The following is a 6,000-nucleotide window of genomic DNA, read 5'->3' as shown; positions in this document are numbered from 1 at the left end:
AAATTTTATCTTCTGTCATAAAAGTTAATAGTATTGTAAATTATTTATAATTATTTTGTATTAAATTTGTTTAGAATGAAACATCCTTAATTTGAACATTTTTTGTTTACAGCTAGTCTATGAGATATCTTAATAACCTTTTAATTTTTACTTTAACTGAATGACACTATTATTAATATTATTGCTTTGTAAAACCCCTTCTCATACAGAAGACACCCAAAATTTGTAAGCAATGTGGACTAAAGTTGCTACAGAGGCCCTTCTGGGAATAGGGGCTTGAAGCTTACGCTTCATTAGTTTCATAATAGATCCACCCTGTTTCAGATTTGTAAAGTATATTAGGTGACATGCAACACCCAAGCAGTTGGGATTCCCAAGGCTTTCTAGCCATTTGTTCTGCTTCCAGATATCTACAGCTTGTTGTGAACTTGTTAACCGTTATTGTGTCTTGTGAGTAACTCTAGTACAAGAAGTGTTGTACTCTGTGCTAGAGGCTTATTCTACACTGTCAATAAACTTTTGTTGTCTTGCCAAACATATATATGTATTGTACGCATATTTAGACCATTCCAGTTTTCTTGAATGCAAAAGATTCTTTTGAATACCAGGCTGCACACTGTCTATGAGGGCTTCTCCTTTGGTTTTCATCAGTTTTATCACCATATTTCTCCAGCATTTCACAGAGATACTTGTTACATAAGTTGGCCACTCTAAATTGGTCTAACATAAGTGAGTGCAATTGAGATACACTAATGCCTCATCTCAAGTTGGTACTCGTCTTGATTTCAGGACTACTGGGATAATGTAGAGAACTCTACAACCATAAATTGGATTATGCAGGTCAGAAAATGGATGGAATGTGATGGAACCGTGCATGTTGTGTTTGTTAGTTTAACAAACTCTTCACAAAGATAGAATTCAAAAATGATACATTTGTTGATTCTAAGTGTATGAATTGTAGATGATACTACCAGAAATACTGACATGCTTGAGCTTAGATAATACCATGAACCTTGGATTTTCACCTGATAAAATATTGGGCTTTACTTTAAAATTTATTGTTTTTGTTTTTTAATTTAACCACATTATGTACAGTTAGGTCCATAAATATTTGGACAGAGGCAACTTTTTTCTAATTTTAATTCTGTACATTACCACAATGAATTTTAAATGAAACAACTCAGATGCAGTTGAAGTGCACACTTTCAGCTTTAATTCAGTGGGTTGAACAAAAAGATTGCATTAAAATGTGAGGCAACTAAAGCATTTTTTTAACACAAACTCCCTTCATTTCAGGGGCTTAAAAGTAATTGGACAATTGACTCAAAGGCTATTTCATGGGCAGGTGTGGACAAGTCCGGCGTTATGTCATTATCAGTTAAGCAGATAAAAGGCCTGGAGTTGATTTGAGGTGTGGTGCTTGCATGTGGAAGATTTTGCTGTGAACAGGCAACATGTGGTCAAAGGAGCTCTCCATGCGGGTGAAACAAGCCATCCTTAAGCTGCAAAAACAGAAAAAAACCCATCCGAGAAATTGCTACAATATTACAAGTGGCAAAATCTACAGTTTGGCACATCCTGAGAAAGAAAGCAAGCACTGGTGGACTCAGCAACACAAAAAGACCTGGATGCCCACAGAAGACAACAGTGGTGGATGATCGCAGAATCATTCTCATGGTGAAGAGAAACCCCTTTACAACAGCCAACCAAGTAAACAACACTCTCTGGGGGTAGGCGATATCCAAGTCCACCATAAAGAGAAGATTGCATGAAAGTAAATACAGAGGGTGCACTGCAAGGTGCAAGCCACTTATAAGCCTCAAGAATAGAAAGGCTAGATTGGACTTTGCTAAAGAACATCTAAAAAAGCCAGCACAGTTCTGGAAAAACATTCTTTGGACAGATGAAACCAAGATCAACCTCTACCAGAATGATGGCAAGAAAAAAGTATGGAGAAGGCGTGGAACAGCTCATTATCCAAAGTATACCACATCATCTGTAAAACACGGTGGACACAGTGTGATGGCTTGGGCGTGCATGGCTGCCAGTGGCACTGGGACACTAGTGTTTATTGATGATGTGACACAGGACAGAAGCAGCCGAATGAATTCTGAGGTGTTCAGAGACATACTGTCCGCTCAAATCCAGCTATATGCAGTCAAATTGATTGGGCGGCATTTCATGATACAGATGGACAATGACCCAAAACATACAGCCAAAGCAACCCAGGAGTTTATTAAAGCAAAGAAGTGGAAAATTCTTGAATGGCCAAGTTAGTCACCTGATCTTAACCCAATTGAGCTTGTTGAAGACTAAACTTCGGACAGAAAGGCCCACAAATAAACAGCAACTGAAAGCCGCTGCAGTAAAGGCCTGGCAGAGTATTAAAAAGAAGGAAACCCAACATCTGGTGATGTCCAGGAGTTCAAGACTTCAGGCTGTCATTGCCAGCAAAGGGTTTTCAACCAAGTATTAGAAATAAACATATTTCCAGTTATTTAATTTGTCCAATTACTTTTGAGCCCCTGAAATGAAGGGATTGTGTTAAAAAAATGCTTTAGTTGCCTCAAATTTTTATACAATCTTTTTGTTCAACCCACTGAATTAAAGCTGAAAGTCTGCACTTCAACTGAATCTGAGTTGTTTCATTTAAGATTCATTATGGTAATGTACAGAACCAAAATTAGAAAAAAGTTGTCTCTGTCCAAATATTTATGGACCTAACTGTAATTCAACAAACCTTTTAAATGTAATTTTGAAAAATCTGATTTCCCAAGATTAAATAATTTAAGTTTTTTTGTTATTGGTAAATGAATAGCACCATAACTTTCTCTCAGATGATAAACAGCACTGTGGGAAAGCATTAATATCCTCTATCACTGCAAATTTTTCACACCAAACATTTTTAGGTATTTGTTCTAAATCTGTTAATAGATAAAGGCTTCCTTAATGAAAGAAGTTATCTGACACCAATTGGTACTAGTTTGTACAAAAGTAATTTTCCCTGTGTAAAGGTGATCAAAGTCATGGACTGTATTAAAAGTCACTGGAACATAAACTAGATAGAAGGCATAACATAACCTACCCTGACAGGAAAAATCATCCCTAGAATTACTCAAGGGATGTAAATATAGTTGAAGGACAGTGGGTAGTGCAAAATAAAAGACAGCATATTCTCCACACCTGTAATTATGGGCAGCAGAAGTCTGCCATTGAGGTCTCTGTAAACATGTCTGGCCCTTTGGTTAGAAATGGGCCAGCAGTCTGGTAGAGATACTGTACATGGGGCCATCAAATAGAACTCTAGGAAGACAACTCCAGGGTATTTTTAGGGCTAGGCCTGACTCAGAGATACTTTAAAATGCACTAGAAGTGACCTCAGAAGTAGTCCAGGGGTCAGTTATAAAAGAAGCCGTGGCCACTGTTTCGATGTACTTGGAATGGAGTGGAGATGGAGTGTGGATGAGAGTTCACTTGGCAGGATTAAGCAGAGGTGCAAGAACAGTAGACAGTATAGACAGGGGAAGTGTAAAGTGTCTTTTCATTTTCATTTTTGCTTCACTACCTCATTTGTTGTGTTTTGCCTCCAGAGCCCTATAACCTTTCTTTGGTTGTAATTAAACCTTCCTTCCCTAGTATTTTAGGTTCATTGCCATTTTTTGGATTTGGGGACTGCTAGAGCACCCCCCACAGGCCACACCTTTCATTCAATTGATTAGAATACCTTTACCCTAGCTTTCTAAAATTCAATACCTATCTTTCACATTGCAGTCGTTGAATTTCAGCCCACTCTTCCTTATATAACTTCTTTAATTCAGAAACATTGATATGCCTTGAAGCATTTGGTGTTTGTTTCAGGTCCTGCCACATTATCTCTGACTTCTCCAAACCATAAAATGTATTTATTTTCTGTCTGTTTGATGTAGTCTTGCTTGTGTATTTTTGATCATTTTCTTGATTATTGGATCATTGTCTTGGTTAATGACTCATCTCCAGCTTCAACTCATGCGTGGATGAATGGATATTCTCTTTAAACATTTTTTTGTAAAATAAGAATTCATAGTTCTTTCAAGGTCCTGAGGCAGCAAAGCATTCCTACAGTATCACACTTCTACCACCATTTTTGACTATTGATATTATCTTACTGTAGAATGCTAACATAACTGGATCCATGTCATTTAAACGGTTTTACCTTTGCCTCATATGTTCATGGAAAATTCCCTCAAAGGCTTGAGACACATCCAGATGGTTTTTGAAAAATGAGAACACTTATATTAGTTTTGCTTATCAGTGGTTTCTGCTGTTCTGGACTACAATGAAGCATGTTTTTCCTAAGTGTCTTTCTAACCATAGAGTGAAAAAACACAGAGTTTTGCTGAGGCAACAGAAGCCTGTAGTTCTTTGGATTTTTTGTAGGATCTTGTGAAACTTCCTGCAACCTTTAAGTAATTTTGGCAAGCAGGCCACTCTTGGGAAGTTTTACTACTGTTTCAAGACTTTTCGATTTGTGAAAAAGTGTGAAACTTGCTTTGGTTTGTTTGTGTCCCATATGGCTTTGTAAATATTTTCCAGAATAATGGATATCAGCAACTTTTTTTCCCCTGATCTATTTAGAAATTTTCTTTGACTGCAGCATTATGTGCTTCAGAGGCATGCACAAAGGGGTGGCTGCAGTGGCTCAAGCCCCTGCCCCTTCCCCTTTGGTGGCCCAGGTGCCATTTGTATTTCTGACAACAACTGGGCATCTTCTTTTCATCGTAAAAAATAGAGAAAAAGCAACAATAAGCAACATGACCTGGTTAAAGCTAGGTAGGCTTCATTTTACTATCCCACATGGAAATAAAATATGGTCTATGATAATTATTGCTATTAATTTCACAAAAAAAGGCATAATAAATATGTGTGTCCTGATTATGTTGTTTTATACAGTATAACATCATGACATCAAAGTTATATTTAATGTCTTTCCCTAAGCTGAACACATTCACCTTATTATGATGTCAGGTTTTCTAGTTTGTTACAGTTATCAGTCACATCACACATTCAAAAAAATGTTATTACAGTCAGTTCTTATTATTCAGCAATATAATTCATAAACGGAAACCACAGATACTGAAACATTGGGGAATGTTTCTATGTGTTGTCACAGATGTACGGGGACACTGCCCGGCCGGGACGCCTTGAAGGACCGGAAGTGGGCGTGTGCCCATCTGGGATCATGTGGGGGCCGCCTTCCTGGTTGCTTAGGGGGCCATGGGTTCAGGGCATGGAAGCCCCACCCTGTAGGGGCCCGAGGTCATCGCCAGGAGGTGCCCCAATGCCTTGGGGACTTGTGACCTCAGCACTTCCACCACACCAGGAAGTGCTGGGGGGAAGAATTAGACGGACACCCGGAGAGCTGCTGGGAGAACAGCTGGCACTTCCGCCACGCTGGGGCGTGGCCAAAAGGGGAATGCCTGGAATCACCTGGAGCTCGTCCGGGAGTGTATAAAAGGGGCCGTCTCCCTTCATTCAAGGCTGGAGTCGGGTGGAAGAAGGACAAGGCACGAGAGGTGTGTGGAGGCGGCCCGAAGAAAGGCTTTGTGAGGCCAGGACTGTGTGTTGGGGTTTGTACTGGGTCTGAGTGACCATATTTATTGTAAATAAAACGTGTGGTGGTGATTTACAACATGTCCGCCTGTCTGTGTCCGGGTCGGCTCCACATTGTCTATGGGGAAAAATGGGGTTAGGTTCTGGCGATGTATTCACAATACTTTTCCTACTCATTACCATAAACACATGATTTTGTGTACTGAAAATCAACTAAGCTCATCACAACATGTCTAGTCCCGGGTCCCCCGGGTCACAACATTCTCATACATCGCTGCTGAGTGATTGGCTTCTCAGAATTTTTTTTTCAACTCTGCATGACCATTAATAGGTGAAATTATATGGTAGATATTGGTTATACTGTTACAATAATTTGATAAACGTATATGTAGAAGGAAATCCATGGATTTT

The sequence above is a fragment of the Polypterus senegalus genome, chromosome 4 (assembly GCF_016835505.1).
Source record: "Polypterus senegalus isolate Bchr_013 chromosome 4, ASM1683550v1, whole genome shotgun sequence".
Classification (NCBI taxonomy): Eukaryota; Metazoa; Chordata; class Cladistia; order Polypteriformes; family Polypteridae; genus Polypterus; species Polypterus senegalus.
This window is presented reverse-complemented; position numbering follows the sequence as displayed.